Source organism: Geotrypetes seraphini, chromosome 4 (assembly GCF_902459505.1).
Source record: "Geotrypetes seraphini chromosome 4, aGeoSer1.1, whole genome shotgun sequence".
Classification (NCBI taxonomy): Eukaryota; Metazoa; Chordata; class Amphibia; order Gymnophiona; family Dermophiidae; genus Geotrypetes; species Geotrypetes seraphini.
This window is the reverse complement of record NC_047087.1, coordinates 159,723,191-159,743,950: the sequence shown is the minus strand read 5'-3', so window position 1 is coordinate 159,743,950 and position 20,760 is coordinate 159,723,191. Positions and strand designations below refer to the sequence as shown.

Here is a 20,760-nt window from a genome sequence, read left to right as displayed (position 1 = left end):
TCTGCGGAGCTGAGAAGCCCTCATTTCAAGGCTCTGCGCAAGAATTAGTTCTTTACGTGTCTTCTCATTGCCTCGGCTCATGTTTCTGTGTCTCTTGTTTTCACAGTTGTTGCGATGCACATTAAAAAAAAAAGTTTTCAAAATTTTTTCGGCCAATTCACAGCGGGGCCTGTTCCGTGGCCTCAACCTGCAGGCTTCGATTTAGCCACGGCTGTTTTCCATTCCATGTCCCGGCTAGTTACAGGGTTCAAGAAGCGTAGCCAGTGTCAACGTGCAATTAGAGAATGACACGGTGACAAAATTCATCACCGTTCCCATCCCCGCGGATAACCATGGGAAACCATCTTCATATCATTCTTTAAGGAGAGAGGGAAGAATCAGAGTATAATTGGGCACAACCACTGACCCGCAAGCTTTGCTTTGAAGAATGCTGGTGTAGAAGGATTGAGGTTGAAATAGACACTAGAAAATGACATGGGATTATTTCCCGCGGTTATCCACGGGGACGGGGACGGGAACGGTGATGAATTTTGTCACCGTATCATTCTCTACGTGCAATCTTTATCACTGACCCACATAAGTGGTGTGTGTAGTGTTTAGGACCTGACCATTGTCCAGAGTCGTGCGCTCGCTATGCTACACTTCAAAATCGAGCCCTTAAATGTCATCGAGTTCAAATTGAAAAAATTTTTGGGGCCATGGATCTTCTTCCAAAACCCTCGACTGTGCCAAAGTCTGCTACGGGACTTAAAGCTTCAACCTCGACTTTGCTAAAGCCTCCCTCGATGGGGAAGTCTTCATCTTCAGGGAAGTCGGCAAAATCGTCCCCAGAAGGGCCGCTCTCCTCAGTGTCTCCTTCAGGTAAGCTATTGAAGCCAACCCTTCAGGAGTCCCAAAACACTCCAATAGTGCCTGTTGCTTCGAGGCTTTCCAAGAAGCGTGTATCCAAGTCGAGGAAGCACTCGTCCTCGAGATCATCTTCCTCAGAGTCTATAGCCGCACCAATTGCTCCAGCTTCAGTGATCTTAGTGCCGGCTTTGCAGATATGTTGGAGGCTATTCTGCATCAGGAGTTTGGTAATATGCTTGTCAAATTAACTCCTGCTTCCTGAAGTCCAGCCTGAGCACTCAGCAGTATCACAAAGTCTTGAGAGTGCCTCGAGGTCAATCTGAACACTCTATACAAAGAGGCGAGTCTAATCTAATCTAATCTTCCATTTGTGAGTCGCACATACCTATACAGGCTCAAGGCGACAGATCAAAGAGGAAGGGTAAAGTAGTAGGGGAAGGGGGCATGGAGAAGCAAGAGGAGCAGTGGCGTACCTAGGGGGGGGGGGGGGGGGGGCGGGCCGCCCCGGGTACCAGCCCTAAGGGGGTGTTCCCGGCCTTGCCGTTCAGTCCCCCGCCACCCCCGAAGGACCGCTCGCCCCCCTGGCCTCCCCGCACCACCTATGAACAGCCGCAGCAGGATCGCGAAGTCAGCGTCAGCATCCCTGCGCTGCTTCCTACGACGCGATCCCGCCCCTCCTCTGACGTCAGAGGAGGGGCGGGACCGTGGCGCAGGAAGCAGCAGGGATCGCTGACGCTGACTTCGCTATCCTGCTGCGGCTGTTCATAGGTGGTGCGGGGAGGCCAGGGGGGCGAGCGGTCCTTCGGGGGTGGCGGGGGACTGAACGGCAAGGCCGGGAACACCCCCTTAGGGCTGGTACCCGACGCTGACTTCGCGATCCTGCTGCGGCTGTTCATAGGTGGTGCGGGGAGGCCAGGGGGGCGAGCGGTCCTTCGGGGTGGGTCGGGGCATCAGGCCTTCAGGGTGGGGCGGGCGGGCAGGCAAGCAGGCTTTCAAGGGGGAGGGGGTGACAGGCAGGCAGGCAGGCCTTCAAGGGGGGACAGGCCTTCGGGGGGGGGTGCAGACATTCAAGGGGTGCAGGCCTTCAAGGGGGGCAGGCAGGCCTTCAGGGGGGTGCAGACCTTCGGGGGGGGGGTGTAGGCCTTTGGGGGGGTGCAGACCTTCAAGGGGGTGCAGGCCTTCAAGGGGGGAAAGGCAGGCAGGCCTTCAAGGGGGGGACAGGCCTACAAGGGGGGGGGGGACAGGCCCACAAGGGGGGGGACAGGCCCACAAGGGGGGGGACAGGCCTTCAGGGGGGGGTGCAGGCCTTCAAGGGGGGTGCAGGCCTTCAAGGGGGAGACAGGCCTTCAAGGGGGGGAAAGGCAGGCAGGCAGGCCTTAAAGGGGGGACAGGCCTACAAGGGGGTGGGACAGGCCTTCAAGGGGGGGACAGGCCTTCGGGGGGGTGCAGACCTTCAAGGGAGTGCAGGCCTTCGGGGGGGGGGGGGCAGTCCTTCAGGGGTGGGGTTTAGGCCTTCAGAGGGGGACAGACCTTCGGGTGGGAGGTAAAGTCCTTCGGGGGGTGCAGGTCTTCAGGGGTGGGGTGTAGCCCTTCGGAGGGGGGACAGACCTTCGGGGGAGGGGGGTCCTGGTGTAAAAGTACACAGAGGGAGAGAGGGAAGGGGGGGTTCAAAGATACATGCATATGCCAGACTTTGGGGGTTAGAAATAATGGGTCTAAAAACAGAGGAGTGGGAGAGAGATGGTGCATAATGGGATTTAGGGAGGGAAGGAACAGAAAGGGAGAGAACTTGGAAACAGGGGATGGTGTGGAGGGGGGATAGAGATACTGGATAGGAGGATAGTTGGGAACAGAAAGGGAGAGATGGTGGATCCTGGGGTGGTGGGGAGTTGAGAAAAGGTGAATCTGTGGATGGAGACAAAAAAAAGGAAAGATGCCAGATCTCCGGGAGAGGGAAGGGAAACGGAAGGGGAGAACAGAGATGGCAGACGGATGGTTAGCACGGAGAAAGGAGACCCTGGCAAGCAAGACAACAAGAGCCTGGGACCAACAAGATTTGAATATTGATCAGAGAACAAAAGGTAGAAAAAATAATTTTATTTTCTGTTTTGTGATTACAATATGTTAGATTTGAAAAGTGTACATGAGACAGCTTGAAATGGGAACTTTTCTATTTTTGTGAATGGCAAGGCTGAGTTCAGTTAAAATATATGCTTTATAAGAAAATATAATAATGTGTTTTATAAAGTTTATAAGCATTGCTGGCATACTCGGTGAGGTGTTCCTAGTGTTGGTGGTGGTGGTAGCATGTCAGTGTGTTGAGAGGAAGAGGTAGTCTGGGAAATTCTGCTGAGCAAACTCTGGGCCCATTTCCACCCCCAGTTAGTCCACTCCACTCAACTGGTTCACACACTGAGTGGGTCTTTGGGTGTTATTTCTGGGTAGTTGTTTTAGAATCTCTTCCAGTGGTTTGTCAGTATCTCCTTCTGGTCCAAGGAAGGAAACTTTGTCAACCTTAGCATTGACCTTCAGAATATGTTTGTAACAGCGCTGCTTGTGTGGCATTAGGCTATGTAGTAATCGAAAGAAAAAAACAGACCTTTGCACATTTTTGCACTATATGGTGGGTGTATGAGGAGATTCATTTCCTGCACAGTTAAGTCCATTTTTTCTACTGAATAATAGTATAGGTACAATGAAAGTAAATAGCAAAAATGTTTGAGTAGATAATTAAGGAAATCTTTTTCATATTGCTTGCTTATGGACTGGGAAAAAAGACTGTTCAAGCAAATGTCTCCAGAACTGCTTTAATGGAAAAATGTGATTTTTTTTTTTTAAGTACTTTGTGAAATTTATTGTTGTTGTGAAATTTATTGTTATACTTTGTTTAAACTTAAAAAGCGGTGTCATTAACAGTGAATCTAATCGAAAATCGATTCAACAGGGTGAATCGGATCGAATGAAATATTTTTCTCTGAATCGGGCAGCACTATTGGCTACCATGAGAATGGGCTACTGGGCATGATGGACCATTGGTGTGACCCAGTTAGGCTATTCTTATGTTATGTTCTCATCTGTAGGGGCCTTTGTTTTCACTTCTTATTTTAATGTATTTTTTTCCTGGGAACTTATCAGTGTTTTTTTATAATGGGAACAAAAATGGAAGAGAATTAATGTGTGTGGAATGGGGGGGGGTAACTAATTTCTTCAGCTAAATAATTCAATCCACTTCAAACAGACATAGGAGAACTCACGCACCATTCACACACCCTCCAACCAAAAACGTCAAAAGAAAAAAACTGTTCGACAACCTCCTAGCCATTCGAGCTGCAACACTTGACCCCCAACTCTACAACCTATTGACCTCGACCACAAACTACAAAACCTTAAAAAAAGAAATAAAAACCCTTCTATTAAAAAAACACATAAAACCAAACTAACATAATCAGAACTGTCCCAAGCATCACCTGCAACTACTCCATATGTACTTCTGATGTCATGACAATTCAGACATAATTTATGTTATGTTATGTTTGGAATAATGGTTACATAAATGAGGTTCAATAAAAGAAAATTTTCTGTGGGAGCATTTGTTGGAACTTCTGTTATCCTGATTTCTTCTATCTGTGGGCTTTCTTTAGCTAACCTACTTATCTGGGGCTTTCCACTTCTGCAGCTGCCCTTTTCACGGTCCACTTTGCGCTTGCACTCTCTGGGGAGGGGGGGTTGGGTCTGGGCTTGGTGGGGTAGGTGTGTCTGGTAGTTTTGTCTGGGTGGTGGCTGGGTGTTTCTTGGGTGCTTGTTGTGCGGATTGGTGTGTCTGGTGAGCGGTCTGGGTGTTGTTGCTTGTGGGGGTTTTTTTCATTATAAAATATGGCTGAGGGTCTAGTCCGGCTTATTATTCTTGTGGGTTCTGGGGTGGGATTTGTTTGCTTGCCCCAAGTTTTGGCCTTTTGTTGTGTATTGCTATGCCTCTCATTGGCAATTTTCTCTTGGGAGAGGCTTGTTCATGCTTGTTGTTGCTGTTACTCTCATTCTGTGTTCTTTTTGATAATGTATAAGTTTCTGTACAGACCATGGTTGCTTGTCTGGACCTTTTGCCATTCTCAATAAAAATACTTTGGAAAAAAAAAAAAAAAAAAAAAAGAAAATTTTCACTGCCTGTTTCTATTCTGACCATTTATTCCATTTCATGGTTATTGCAAAAAAAAAAAAAAAAAAAATTTTACATGAGGGGGGGGGGGGGGGGGTGTCAAAAAATGATGGGCCCCGGGTGCCACATACCCTAGGTACGCCACTGAAGAGGAGGGACTTAGAAGTAGGGAGTGCTATACAGAAACTAAGACAGTTAATTGTCAAAGAGGTGAGTCTTCAGGCTTGGCTCTTTCCTGATAACTTCTGGTAGCAAGTGTCTCAACCTCGTTCTTCAATTGCCAGTCCTACCTCACATAAGGCATTGCCTTCTTTGATGCACAGGATGGGGACGTCTCAACATTCCTCATTGAGGCTGGATCCATTTCAATCACTGCCCCGGTCTTCAAGACATAGTTCATCTCCACCCCATCTCTCAAGGCATTCATCGAAACCCATGTCTTCTTCCCGAGACAGACCTCATTCATCGAGGCATCAAGATCAAGGAAATCTGTTGTGGAACCCCACATCCAAACTCCACAGTTCTTCTCCTGTGAGGTTTTCTTCACCAGCTGGTTCTTCCAAAAGAAAACGTTCTGCTTCTCCTACTCTATTGAGGCAGCCACAAAACGACTCTATTGAGGCAGCCACAAAACGCTTGTCTGAGCATGAGAAATCGTTTGCCTCTATAGTCCAGCCGAAGCCTTCCACCGCTAAGAGTTATAGACCTCCATCTTATCAGAGGCGTTATCCTCAAAAGTCAACACCTTATTCAAGGCCACATCCTAAGAAATAACAGCAACAGCAGCGTAAACCTCAGGCTCCTGCTGCACCCAAGTCCACTCAGCCTTTTTGACCATCTAACACAGAGCATAACCTCTATCGTTCTGTCTCTGTCTTCCCATCTGCATCATTTTTATCAACGATGGAACTGATTACATCCAACTTCTGGGTCCTCAAAATTATAAGGAAGGATTACTCTCTTTAATTTTTTCAGGTTCTCCCTCCAAGAGAGTATTCTTCCAATTTGTCGCAGCTCACCCTTCTTCTTAAGGAAGCTCAAGCTCTGCTTCATCTCCGTGCCATCGAGAAAGTTCCTCTGGAACAACGGAGCACGGGTTTTTACTCCTGTTACTTCCTTGTCCCGAAGAAGACGGGAGATCTACGACTTATATTGGACCTCAGAGCTTTCAACAAATTTCTTGCCAAAGAAAAATTTTGGATGCTGTCTCTAGCATCCTTATATCCCCTTCTAGATCACAATGATTGGTTATGCTCTCTGGATCTCCATACCCATTCATCCAGCCTTCTGCAAGTTCCTCAGATTTCGGGTGGGATATCATTTTCAATACAGAGTGCTACACTTCGGCCTGGCCTCATCTCCTAGGGTTTTCACCAAGTGCCTAGTGGTAGTAGCAGCAGCTCTGTGCAGCCATGGTCTTCAGGTTTTCCCTTATCTGAACGACTGGCTCATCAAAGATTCAACATCTCGGGGGGTTATTGTAGCGACCCAATGGAATATTTGGTTCCTCCAAAGCTTGGGGTTTGAAATAAACTTTCCAAAATCCCAGCTACAACCCTCTCAAACTCTACAGTTCATTGGAGCTGAACTGGACACTGTGCAACTCAGAGCATTCTTTCCTCAACAACGTCAGGCTACTCTCATACAACTTTGTCACAAAGTGCAGTGTTCTCCCCAGAAATTTTTTCCAGCCAGGTGGCATGAAAAAGTAGCCGGGTGGGGCGGGACGGGGAAATTTGGTGGTGGGGAAAATTAAGGGCTCCTTTTACTAAGCTGCAATAGCATTTTTAGCACGTGCAGAATTGGCGCGCTACACAGCTAGAACTAATGCCAGCTCAATGCTGGCATTAGTGTCTAGCACGTGCGGCAATTTTGCACGAGCTAAGCACATGGTAAAACCGCTAGCGCAGCTTAGAAAAAGGAGCCCTAAATGTGTACTATTTGTATTAGTTAATTATTATTAGTTATTTTCCAATGCTCAATATGGCAGCCTTTCTTAAGGTTTGAGACTTGTTCAATAATTTTTTATTAAATTTAAGAAGTATCCAATTCTAGAAGTGAATAATTAGATATTTGCCCTCTTTCAAATGGTATAGAGCAGCGTCTCTCAAACTTTTTTAACTCCGGCACACTAAACGGAGCAAATGTTTTTTTGTGGCACACTAAATGCAGCAAATAGTTTTCATGGCTGGAAAAAATTTCTGGGGAGAACACTGGTCCAATCACGTCAAAGACTGATGCTTATCTGGGCAGTTGTATAATAAAAAGAATGGATAAGATAACATGAGAAGTGAAATTGTCATGAATCAGAGGGATACATACCCTGTAAGTCTTAAAAGCAGGCTTGTGGATTAGATATAAACTATGAAGGCAGTGGTGTACCTAGCATATGTGACACCCGAGGCCCATCATTTTTTACACCCCCCCCCCCATCTGTATGAAAAACATGATTTTTATAACAATCCACACATCACACAAGAGTGTACCTAGGAAAAGGCAGCATCTTACATACTGCAGTGAGCAGTACAACATCAATACACCCATTGTAAAACTAAACAAGCCAGTCTAGTACAGATCAATCCTACAAAGTCAATCCTAACTGAAAACCATGTCTTTCGAATACACAGAACACAGAAAACACCTTTGCCTAGTATGGAATATGTAATCACAAACTAACCCCTCTCCTTTTTACAAAACTATAATGTGGTTTTTAGCCATGGTGGTAACAGCTCAGACTCTCATAGAATTCTGAGCAATTACCACCATGGCCGGTGCTAAAAAAACGCTCTGCAGTTTTGTAAAAGGGGGGATAAAATAGAAAAACGTAGACAAAGGTTAAATTGAACCACCAAGAAGCTTGACTCTGTATATAATGCAAGACCATAGAAACAGCGATGCATCTCCCCTAAAGCAAAAAAATAAATAGAATTTTTTTCTACATTGTCTTCTATGGTTTCTGCTTTCCTAATAGTCTCGTCACTCTCTTCCTTTCATCCACTGTCTACTCTCTCTCTGCCCCTTCTATATGGCATCTTCTCTCCTTGTATTCCCCTTCCATCTCTCCCTTCACCCCTATTATTCTGGCATCCATCTTCTTCCCTTCCCTCCTCCAATGGTCTGGCATCTCTCTCCTGTTCTTCCCTTCCCTCTCCCACACGCCCATGGTCTGGCATTTCACTCTCTCCTCTCCCTTCCCCTCACTTCCATCAGCATCTGCACCCTTTTTTTCCCTCCAACCCAATTCCATCCAGTATCCTTCCCCCTTATGTCTCTCCTTTCCCTGCACACCAATTCCATCAGCATCTGCCCCCTTTCTCTCCCTCCACCACCATTCCAAACCATCCTGACCCCCTTTTCTCCCTCTACCACCCTTCTATGCTCCTCTCTCCCTCCAAACCAGCAAGGTCCTATGATGACTGCTTCTGTTGCCTCTGTCTCTGGAAGATGTAAGTGATGTTGGAGGGGGTGGGCAGGCAGACGCAGGGAGTTGTGACAAGGTTCCGCAATGACTGCAGCTGCCAGTCCACCCCTTCCGACGCCACTTACGTCTTCCGGAGGCAGAGGCGGCAAATGCAGTCATCACAGGACCTTCCTGCACTTCAGTGTGGCTGCCGACTCTGCTTCGGAATAAGTACGGCAGCCGCGCTGAGGTGCAGGTGCCATTTAGAGCAGTGTTCTTCAACCTTTTTACACCCGTGGACCGGCAGAAAAAAAAAAAGAATTATTTTGTGGACCGGCAAACTACTAGGACTAAAATTAAAAAACCCTGTTTCCGCCCCATCTCCACGAGCTCGGTCCCCACAAATCATCTGATCCCATCCACACAAGCCTCAGTTATGATTTTATATTGAATGTATTTTATTAAAGTATAAAAAGAAACAATATTCTGTACAATTGTCATTTTATAAATACAAATAATTCAGAGCAAGGATCAACAAAACCCCTGTCTCCCTTCCCCTTCAAATATATCCCTTCTACTATCAAGAAAACTGAACAAGCCAAATTATTACAGAATGCTACACAGAAATATCATGCTAACAGAATACTGCAGTCACACATGACAGGAATAGTTTTAGGGGAGTGCAACTAGGGCAACTGCCCCCTGGTCAGAGAGCGCCCTAAGCCAGCTGGAAGCTAAAGAAGCACTTCCTGGGTTTTGTAGTCCCCAGTTATGTCTAACACCAGCTCTAGCAGGATATATATTTCAAATCTGATATATTCTAATCACAAAATAGAAATAAAATTATTTTTTTCTACCTTTTGTCGTCTCCGGTTTCTGCTTTTAATCTTCTTTTCACTCTCTTCCTTCCAGCATCTGCCCTCTCTGTCTCTTCAATCCAGCATCTGCCCCTTCCATCCACTGTCTGTCCTCTTCCCCTTCCATATGGTATCTGTCTTCTTTCTATGCCCCTCTCCCCTTTCCATCCAGCTTGTACCCCACTCTCCTTTTTATATGATTCATTCCAGCTTCATTGCTCTCTTCATTTTTATCTCTCCTACACCAGATCTATCATCGTTGTCCCTCTCTGCTTATTTTTTTGCTGACCCCTTCCTATCATCAATCTCTCTACTTTCTCATGCCTGTGTCTCCCCTTCCCTCCTCTAATCTCTCTGCCAGCTGTTTCCTTCCTTTTTTCATTCTCCCTTCCCTCCTCCTCCTGTCCAGCAGTAACTCTCTTCCCTTCCTCCCCTCCCAGCAGCATCTCTCCTTCTCCTTCCCTCCAGGTCCAGTAGCAGTTGTCCCTTTTTTTCCCTTGCCCAGCAGCTTCCCAGATTCATTTCCCTCCTCCCCTCCCAGCAGAATCACTCCTTCTCCCTCACCAGTAGCAACTGTTGCTTTTTTTTCCTTGCCCAGCAGCTTCCCAGATTCCTTTCCTTCCTCCCCTCCCAGCAGCATCTCTCCTTCTCCCTCTCCAGTAGCAGCTGTCCCTTTTTTCCTTGCTCAGCAGCTTCCCAGATTCCTTTCCCTCCTCTCCTCCCAGAAGCATCTCTACTTCTCCTTCTCCCTCTCCAGTAGCAGCTGTCCCTTTTTTTCCTTGCCCAGCAGCTTCCCAGATTCCTTTCCCTCCTCCCCTCCCAGAAGCATCTCTCTTTCTCCCTCTCCAGTAGCAGCTGTCCCTTTTTTTCCTTGCCCAGCAGCTTCCCAGATTCCTTTCCCTTCCTCCCCTCCCAGCAGCATCTCTCCTTCTCCCTCTCCAGTAGCAGCTGTCCCTTTTTTCCCTTGCCCAGCAGCTTCCCAGATTCATTTCCCTCCTCCCCTCCCAGCAGAATCACTCCTTCTCCCTCACCAGTAGCAACTGTCCCTTTTTTTCCTTGCCCAGCAGCTTCCCAGATTCCTTTCCCTCCTCCCCTCCCAGAAGCATCTCTCTTTCTCCCTCTCCAGTAGCAGCTGTCCCTTTTTTTCCCTTGCCCAGCAGCTTCCCAGATTCCTTTCCCTCCTCCCCTCCCAGCAGCATCTCTCCTCCCTCTCCAGTAGCAGCTGTCCCTTTTTTTCCTTGCCCAGCAACTTCCCAGATTCCTTTCCCTTCCTCCCCTCCCAGCAGCATCTCTCCTTCTCCCTCTCCAGTAGCAGCTGTCCCTTTTTTTCCTTGCCCAGCAGCTTTCCAGATTCCTTTCCTTCCTCCCCTCCCAGCAGCATCTCTCCTTCTCCCTCTCCAGTAGCAGCTGTCCCTTTTTTCCTTGCTCAGCAGCTTCCCAGATTCCTTTCCCTCCTCTCCTCCCAGAAGCATCTCTACTTCTCCTTCTCCCTCTCCAGTAGCAGCTGTCCCTTTTTTTCCTTGCCCAGCAGCTTCCCAGATTCCTTTCCCTCCTCCCCTCCCAGAAGCATCTCTCTTTCTCCCTCTCCAGTAGCAGCTGTCCCTTTTTTTCCCTTGCCCAGCAGCTTCCCAGAATCCTTTCCCTCCTCCCCTCCCAGAAGCATCTCTCTTTCTCCCTCTCCAGTAGCAGCTGTCCCTTTTTTTCCCTTGCCCAGCAGCTTCCCAGATTCCTTTCCCTCCTCCCCTCCCAGCAGCATCTCTCCTTCTCCCTCTCCAGTAGCAGCTGTCCCTTTTTTTCCTTGCCCAGCAGCTTCCCAGATTCCTTTCCTTCCTCCTCTCCCAGCAGCATCTCTCCTTCTCCCTCTCCAGTAGCAGCTGTCCCTTTTTTCCTTGCCCAGCAGCTTCCCAGATTCCTTTCCCTCCTCTCCTCCCAGAAGCATCTCTACTTCTCCTTCTCCCTCTCCGGTAGCAGCTGTCCCTTTTTTTCCTTGCCCAGCAGCTTCCCAGATTCCTTTCCCTCCTCCCCTCCCAGAAGCATCTCTCTTTCTCCCTCTCCAGTAGCAGCTGTCCCTTTTTTTCCCTTGCCCAGCAGCTTCCCAGATTCCTTTCCCTCCTCCCCTCCCAGAAGCATCTCTCTTTCTCCCTCTCCAGTAGCAGCTGTCCCTTTTTTTCCCTTGCCCAGCAGCTTCCCAGATTCCTTTCCCTCCTCCCCTCCCAGCAGCATCTCTCTCCCTCTCCAGTAGCAGCTGTCCCTTTTTTTCCTTGCCCAGCAGCTTCCCAGATTCCTTTCCCTTCCTCCCCTCCCAGCAGCATCTCTCCTTCTCCCTCTCCAGTAGCAGCTGTCCCTTTTTTCCCTTGCCCAGCAGCTTCCCAGATTCATTTCCCTCCTCCCCTCCCAGCAGAATCACTCCTTCTCCCTCACCAGTAGCAACTGTCCCTTTTTTTCCTTGCCCAGCAGCTTCCCAGATTCCTTTCCCTCCTCCCCTCCCAGAAGCATCTCTCTTTCTCCCTCTCCAGTAGCAGCTGTCCCTTTTTTTCCCTTGCCCAGCAGCTTCCCAGATTCCTTTCCCTCCTCCCCTCCCAGCAGCATCTCTCCTTCTCCCTCTCCAGTAGCAGCTGTCCCTTTTTTCCCTTGCCCAGCAGCTTCCCAGATTCCTTTCCCTTCCTCCCCTTCCAGCAGCATCTCTCCTTCTCCCTCTCCAGTAGCAGCTGTCCCTTTTTTTCCTTGCCCAGCAGCTTCCCAGATTCCTTTCCTTCCTCCCCTCCCAGCAGCATCTCTCCTTCTCCCTCTCCAGTAGCAGCTGTCCCTTTTTTCCTTGCCCAGCAGCTTCCCAGATTCCTTTCCCTCCTCTCCTCCCAGAAGCATCTCTACTTCTCCTTCTCCCTCTCCAGTAGCAGCTGTCCCTTTTTTTCCTTGCCCAGCAGCTTCCCAGATTCCTTTCCCTCCTTCCCTCCCAGAAGCATCTCTCTTACTCCCTCTCCAGTAGCAGCTGTCCCTTTTTTTCCCTTGCCCAGCAGCTTCCCAGATTCCTTTCCCTCCTCCCCTCCCAGCAGCATCTCTCCTTCTCCCTCTCCAGTAGCAGCTGTCCCTTTTTTTCCTTGCCCAGCAGCTTCCCAGATTCCTTTCCCTTCCTCCCCTTCCAGCAGCATCTCTCCTTCTCCCTCTCCAGTAGCAGCTGTCCCTTTTTTTCCTTGCCCAGCAGCTTCCCAGATTCCTTTCCTTCCTCCCCTCCCAGCAGCATCTCTCCTTCTCCCTCTCCAGTAGCAGCTGTCCCTTTTTTCCTTGCCCAGCAGCTTCCCAGATTCCTTTCCCTCCTCTCCTCCCAGAAGCATCTCTACTTCTCCTTCTCCCTCTCCAGTAGCAGCTGTCCCTTTTTTTCCTTGCCCAGCAGCTTCCCAGATTCCTTTCCCTCCTCCCCTCCCAGAAGCATCTCTCTTACTCCCTCTCCAGTAGCAGCTGTCCCTTTTTTTCCCTTGCCCAGCAGCTTCCCAGATTCCTTTCCCTCCTCCCCTCCCAGAAGCATCTCTCTTTCTCCCTCTCCAGTAGCAGCTGTCCCTTTTTTTCCCTTGCCCAGCAGCTTCCCAGATTCCTTTCCCTCCTCCCCTCCCAGCAGCATCTCTCCTTCTCCCTCTCCAGTAGCAGCTGTCCCTTTTTTTCCTTGCCCAGCAGCTTCCCAGATTCCTTTCCTTCCTCCCCTCCCAGCAGCATCTCTCCTTCTCCCTCTCCAGTAGCAGCTGTCCCTTTTTTCCTTGCCCAGCAGCTTCCCAGATTCCTTTCCCTCCTCTCCTCCCAGAAGCATCTCTACTTCTCCTTCTCCCTCTCCAGTAGCAGCTGTCCCTTTTTTTCCTTGCCCAGCAGCTTCCCAGATTCCTTTCCCTCCTCCCCTCCCAGAAGCATCTCTCTTTCTCCCTCTCCAGTAGCAGCTGTCCCTTTTTTTCCCTTGCCCAGCAGCTTCCCAGATTCCTTTCCCTCCTCCCCTCCCAGAAGCATCTCTCTTTCTCCCTCTCCAGTAGCAGCTGTCCCTTTTTTTCCCTTGCCCAGCAGCTTCCCAGATTCCTTTCCCTCCTCCCCTCCCAGCAGAATCTCTCCTTCTCCCTCTCCAGTAGCAGCTGTCCCTTTTTTTCCTTGCCCAGCAGCTTCCCAGATTCCTTTCCCTTTTTCCCCTCCCAGCAGCATCTCTCCTTCTCCCTCTCCAGTAGCAGCTGTCCCTTTTTTTCCTTGCCCAGCAGCTTCCCAGATTCCTTTCCTTCCTCCCCTCCCAGCAGCATCTCTCCTTCTCCCTCTCCAGTAGCAGCTGTCCCTTTTTTCCTTGCCCAGCAGCTTCCCAGATTCTTTTCCCTCCTCTCCTCCCAGAAGCATCTCTACTTCTCCCTCTCCAGTAGCAGCTGTCCCTTTTTTTCCTTGCCCAGCAGCTTCCCAGATTCCTTTCCCTCCTCCCCTCCCAGAAGCATCTCTCCTTCTCCTTCTCCCTCTCCAGTAGCAGCTGTCTCTTTTTTTTCCTTGCCCAGCAGCTTCCCAGATTCCTTTCCCTCCTCTCCTCCCAGAAGCATCTCTCCTTCTCCTTCTCCCTCTCCAGTAGCAGCTGTCCCTTTTTTCCTTGCCCAGCAGCTTCCCAAATTCCTTTCCCTCCTCCCCTCCCAGAAGCATCTCTCTTTCTCCCTCTCCAGTAGCAGCTGTCCCTTTTTTTCCCTTGCCCAGCAGCTTCCCAGATTCCTTTCCCTCCTCCCCTCCCAGAAGCATCTCTCTTTCTCCCTCTCCAGTAGCAGCTGTCCCTTTTTTTCCCTTGCCCAGCAGCTTCCCAGATTCCTTTCCCTCCTCCCCTCCCAGCAGAATCTCTCCTTCTCCCTCTCCAGTAGCAGCTGTCCCTTTTTTTCCTTGCCCAGCAGCTTCCCAGATTCCTTTCCCTTCCTCCCCTCCCAGCAGCATCTCTCCTTCTCCCTCTCCAGTAGCAGCTGTCCCTTTTTTTCCTTGCCCAGCAGCTTCCCAGATTCCTTTCCTTCCTCCCCTCCCAGCAGCATCTCTCCTTCTCCCTCTCCAGTAGCAGCTGTCCCTTTTTTCCTTGCCCAGCAGCTTCCCAGATTCTTTTCCCTCCTCTCCTCCCAGAAGCATCTCTCCTTCTCCTTCTCCCTCTCCAGTAGCAGCTGTCCCTTTTTTCCTTGCCCAGCAGCTTCCCAGATTCCTTTCCCTCCTCCCCTCCCAGAAGCATCTCTCCTTCTCCTTCTCCCTCTCCAGTAGCAGCTGTCCCTTTTTTTCCTTGCCCAGCAGCTTCCCAGATTCCTTTCCCTCCTCCACTCCCAGAAGCATCTCTCCTTCTCCTTCTCCCTCTCCAGTAGCAGCCCTTTTTTCCCCTTGTCCAGCAGCTTCTGATAGTGGCTTTCTCCCCTCCCAGCAGCTCTTCTTACTTCCCAGCGCAGCGATTCAGGAAGGCAGCTTCAGGTCCTTTGTTGGGTCACGTCGCCTCTGAGGAAAGAGGAAGTTGCATCATCAGAGGCAGCCGCGACTCAGCAAAAGCCCCGAGGCTGCCTTCGTGAATCGCTGCGCTCGGAAGTAAAGGAGAGCTGCAGAGAGGGGAGAAAGCCACTGTCGGAGGCTCCCCAAGATCTCTCCGGCCCAGCGCAGACTAGAGAGTTGCACGGGGACAGAAATCCCACCCGTCCCCGCCAAAGTCCCACCCGTCCCTGTGAGGAATCCCACCCGTCCCCACCCGTCCCTGCGAGGAATCCCCTCCATCCCCGCCCGTCCCCATAAGGAATCCCCTCCGTCCCCGCCCGTCCCTATAAACTTCAAAAATAGTTATTTCATTTAATTATGCTACTGAATTAAAGGCTCTGGTAGAAACCCATTTACAAATAAGCAAAAGGACTTTATTAATTTGGAAATATTAATTGGGAAGAATACATACTTTCTAAACGGGTTTCTACCAGAGCCTCTAATGTTTATAAATTTTTATCAACACAACTAATATACTACTTTATCCTGAAGCAAAAAAAAAAAAAAAAAATAGAATTCTTTTCCTACCTTTGTTGCCTAGTTTCTGCTTTCCTCATGTTCTCATTCAATTCCTTCCGTCCACTGTCTCTCTTCCCTCTGCGTCTTCCATTTGCTCTGTTACTGTGCCTCTCCCTTTCTCCCCCCTTCCAAATTGGTCTGGCACCCATCTTCTTCCCTCCACTCCCCCCATAGACTGGCATCTCTGTCTTCTCCCCTGCCAGCGTCTTCTCCCCACTCTCTCTTCCCCATTTCCTTTCAGCGTCTTTCTCCCCCCATCTTCCCCATGACCTGTCAGTGTCCTTTTCCCGCCTATGTCTTCCACATGTGCTTTCAGTGTCCTTCGCCCCCCTCTGTCTTCCCCATGTCCTTTCAGCGTCCTTCTCCCCCCCCCCCCGTCTTCCCCATGGCCGTTCAGCGTCCTTATCCCACCCCCCCACCCTGCCTTCCCCATGGCCTTTCAGCGTCCTTCTCCACCCCTTTGTCTTCCCCAGTGCTTTCAGCGTCCTTCTCCCCCCTCAGTTTTACCCATTTCCCTTAAGCGTCTTTTCTTCTCCACTCCACCTTTCCTCCCTTTCTCCCTCCCTACCCCTTACCTTTGTAGCGCTTCCCCACCCAACCGACAACAGAACAGGCCCGGTCGGACAATCCTCCCTACCCTGTAGCCGCGGATCTAAATTACCTTCTTACAGCTGCTGTAAGAAGGTAATTTAGATTCTCGGCTACAGGGCAGGGAGGTTTGTCCGACCAGGGCTGTTGTCGGTCGCAGAAGCGCCACAAAAGTAAGGGGACCTGGCCGGCTGTGCTACACCTGGGGCGGACCGCCCCCTCCCTTGGTACGCCACTCGAGCCGCGAGGCTACTCTTCTCCTTTCCTGCCCTGTCTGCAGCACAGAGCCGAACGGAAGTCTTCCCGATGTCAGCGCTGACGTCGGAGGGAGGGAGGGAGGGCTTTGTTTAAGCCCTCCCTCCCCTCTGACGTTAGCGCTGACGTGGGAAGACTTCCTTCGACTCTGTGCTGCAAGCAGAGCAGGTAGGGAGAAGAGCCGCGCGACTGAGTACATCCAGCCCCGCAGGAACCCCGCGACCCTCGGAGGCGTCCCCACGGGATTCTCATCGTCCCCGTGCAGCTCTCTAGCGCAGACTTCAGATATTGATCTTGCCGGCCCTGCGCGGACCGGCAGGAAGTTGAAGTAAGTCAATCTTGCCGGCCCTACGCGGACCGGCAAAAAATTTCAACCGGTGGTTGAAGAACTGTGATTTAGAGCAGCTCGGAAGGTTCTGGATCCAGCCGGCTGTGTACCCCCGTAAGGCTGGCACCCGGGGCGGTCTGTCACTGTATGAGGGGACAAAAAATAATAAAAAGAATGGATAACTTGACCGATTTAGACATGTCATACAATTATAACCACAAAAATATGTCATAAAATGTAATTTTAAACTCAAAAGACTCCAGATGAAAAGCAGACCAGAAAAGGAAACCAGAAAAGACCGGGTAGATGAAAGTGAAACCTGGGAAAGATCTAAATTATTGTTCAAATGAACTTCTATTAAAACCAAAGAATAAAACCACAGCATTCGGGAAAGTAAAAAAGGGAGAGTAAAATGGACTTAACGAAAAGGTCTCTGCACTGATAAGATAAACTCGTACGCAGAATAAATTTGAACACACGACAGTGGGGCTGATATTTGATCTGTTGAAAGAGGCACCAAAAAAGTGTCAGCAGTGGATTGAATGCACACTGATAGGGGAGGGGCATCGGGCTGTTAAAAAAGGCTGCTTTAATAAATAAATGAAAATACTGGTTAAAAACTAAATAAAAAACCAAAACCATGATAAAATGCCGAACCTGACTGCAAGTGGTAGTGAAAGTAGCATAAGGCACCTGTAGTACTGTTAGTGCCAGAGCTGCTTAGAATAAAGAACCGTGCTGTACATGAGGAGAAAAAAAGAAAGAATGAGGTGATAAGATGTAAAGTGCTGGCCCCTCACTGCACCACTTGATAAAACTAAGGAGCGATGTTCTAGAGCAGGGGTGCCCACACTTTTTGGGCTTGCGAGCTACTTTTAAAATGACCAAGTCAAATTGATCTACCAACAATAAAATTTTTAAAAAATACAAAGTTTCATGCTTGTTGACGGTGCCAGTGCCCAAACTTTTGAGAAAATATTCCTTATTGAGTGCAACGCAGCATGACCTTCATATACTAGATGCAATCGCAGAGATTTCAATTAAAGACAGTCCACTCTTGTCCATTTGGAATAACCCCAAAATCCAAATCAATAGTAAATCTCTTTCATGGAAGAGGTGGCAGCGGGCTGGTTTGTGGTTTCTCCATCAGATAACCACTCTCACTTCGTTTGTTCCCTTTGTCACAATTTGCTCTACTTACTCGTTGTCTCCTTCTGCTTACTCACAGTGGCTTTCTCTTACTGAGATGTTATCTTCTATGTCTATACGCTTTGATTATATGACATCCATTCACACTTTGTATCACTGGTCCACATTGGCTATATCAAAAGGTAAAGCGATATCTCTCTTTTATAGTATTCTAAGAAATCACTCTTTTACATTTTCCTCTCATTCCATGAAACATTGGGAATCTATGCTGACAACCTCACTTTCTGATGTTGACTGGGAACTCTTTTGGTCCTCGACAAACCGACCTCTTTTATCATCCAGAGTCTCACAATCAATGTTCTTCATTATGTGGAATGCGGTATGGACACCCTTTCGGATGTGGAAAGCTAACCTAAAACAAGACTCTATATGTTGGAATTGTATGAAAGAAGCTGGGACTCTTGATCACATGCTTTTCCACTGTGCTCAAGTTCGTTCCTTTTGGACGTGCATTTGGGACACCATAAAGTCTATTACCAATTGTTCAGAAGAAATTTCCTTTGACATTATAATTCTCCGATCTCAACACCCTTGTTTTACACAGTCGAACTGTCCTCCTAAACTCATTGATGCAATGTTTGTGACTGCCCTTATGCACATCTTGAAAAATTGGAAGTCCTCTTCATTACTAAACTATACCTTTTGGTGGAATTCTTTGAGCATGTATCATAAATTTGAATCATATGCTTATGAAAAGAAAAATATAATTCGACTTTCCAAAAGTTTGATACAATGTAAATCACCCTGGAAATTCCTGGACTCATATGTTCAATCTATTTCATAGACACTCCTGTCTTCTTCTTCCTCTTCTTTTTCTTTACCTTCATCTTTTTCCTCATTTTATTCTTTTTCTTTCTTCCTTCAATTTCTCTTTCCTCTTATCTTTTCTTTTATTATTTTTTCATGAACAGTCCTAGTACTTTGGATCTTTTAAAACGATTCAATTCTACATTGCACACTGTAACTGAATATTTGTTATACTAAATGTTTTGTTTTATTTTTTGATATCTTGTACTTGAACTGTTTCTTATATTTTTTCAAAAAACTCAATAAAAATAATATTGAACTTAAAAAAAAAAACAAAAAAAAACCACAAAGCACACTGTACGCATAGAAAATGTTAATTATCATTCCTATTCCAGGGTTTTCAAAGAGGTCAAAGCAGATGACTCTATGCACTGTCACCTCAGTAACAACCATACAAAATAGACAAATATACCCCTTCCCTTTTTACTAAATCACGATAGCAGTTTTTATCACAGGGAGCTGCGCTGAATGCCCAGCGCTGCTCTCGACGCTCATAGGTTCCCTGCGCTAAAAACCTCTATTGCGGTTTAGTAAAAGGGGACTTTAGTGTAAAATATAGACAGCAGATATAAATTCAGACACATTTTGATCACTAAATTTAAAATAAAATCATTTTTCCTACCTTGTCTGGTGATTTCATGAGTCTCTGGTTGCACTTTCTTCTTCTGACTGTGCATCCAATCTTTCTTCCCTTCTTTTAGCCTGTATGCATCCTCTCCTCCAGATCTCATTCCCTCCCCCAACTTTTCCTTCCTCTCTCCCTGCCCTTTCTTTCTCTCTGCCTCCCTTTCTTTTTTTTTTCTGTTTCTCTTCTTTTCTTCTGTCTCCCTGCCTGCCCTTTTTCTTTCTTTCTCCCTGCCCTCCCTCAAGCCATTGCCACTGCCATCGGGGACCAGGACCCAAACCACCACCAATAACAGGCCCGAAAGCCGCCGCCGCCCCAAGCTCTCCCTGCTTCGGCCGACCAGCATTCCTCTCCCCGACGTCAATTCTGCCATTGATGAGAGGAAGGCTGATCGGCCCAAGATCGCGATCGACCTATTGGGGGAAATGCTGCCGGGTCCTGCCTTCGCGGAAACAGAAAGTAGGCAGGACCCGGCAGCAAGAAGAGCAAATGCTTCACTAACCTGTCTCCCGCCTTAGCCCATAGCGAACGCTTGCTTCAGGGCTCTCAACATGTACGTGCCGGCTTTCCTTCTCCCCCCCCCGGACATAACTTCCGGTTCCGGAGCGGAAGGAAGAGAAGGGAAGCCGGCACGCACACGTTAGAGCCCCGGAGCATAAGTTCGCTACCGGCTGAAATCTCCAAGCCGGGTTTTTTTGTTTTTTTTTAATGTTCAGCAGCGGCAGCAGCGGCAGATGATAGCCGGGCGCTCATCTAAATTAGCTGGGCGGACCACCCAGCTAAAAGGCCCTAGGGAGAACACTGCAGTGTTGCTCCTCACTTCACTCTCAGCGAGACACATGATGGTTCTCTTGGGTCACATGGCCTCTACAGTTCACGTGACTCCTGTTGCCAGACTTCACCTCAGAATTCCTCAGTGAACCCTGGCTTCTCAATGGGTGCAGGCTTCCGATCCTCTATCTCAGCACATTACACTGACTCCTTTGTTCAAACAGTCTTTCCACTGGTGGATGCTTTCTTCCAATCTCCAGAGGTTTACTGTTTCAAATGCCCCCTCATCAGAAGGTCCTCACGACAGATTCCTCGACCTACGCTTGGGGGGGCTCATCTCGATGGTCTTCGTACTCAAGGGCATTAGTCCAGCACAGATCGTCACATAAATCTGTTGGAACTCAGAGCGATTTTCAATGCTCTCAAAGCTTTTCAGCATCTTCACGATCAATTAGTCCTCCTTCGTACAATCAAGTAGCCATGTACTATGTCAACAAGCAGGGAGGAACAGGATCCCTTCCCCTTTGCACAGAAACTCAGAAGGTTTGGAATTGGGCAATTCTTCACAACATCTTTCTGAAAGCCGTCTACATTCAAGGAGAGAAAAACAAATTGAGTTGTCTTCTACAGCCTCACGAATGGACACTCAATTTGTTGCCTCTCCATCACATTTTTTCTCAATAGGGAACTCCTCAAATAGATCTTTTTGCGTCTCCCCACAACAACAAGCTACCTCAGTTTTGCTCCAAGATATTCTCTCCTCACCACCTGGAGGCAGATGCCTTTCTTCTGGAATGGACGAACCAATTTTTGTATGCATTTCCTCCATTCCCTCTCATTCTCAAGACACTCATCAAACTCAAACACGAACATGCCACCATGATTCTGATAGCTCCTTGGTGGCCCAGA

At 48.4% G+C, this 20,760-nt stretch overlaps 1 protein-coding gene across 5 annotated transcripts in view; it reads left to right on the top strand.

The window, feature by feature from the left end:
- GFOD2 (glucose-fructose oxidoreductase domain containing 2) overlaps window positions 1–20,760 on the top strand; it is a 191,674-nt gene that overhangs the window by 68,424 nt on the left and 102,490 nt on the right. The gene's annotated exons all lie outside the window — the stretch shown is intronic.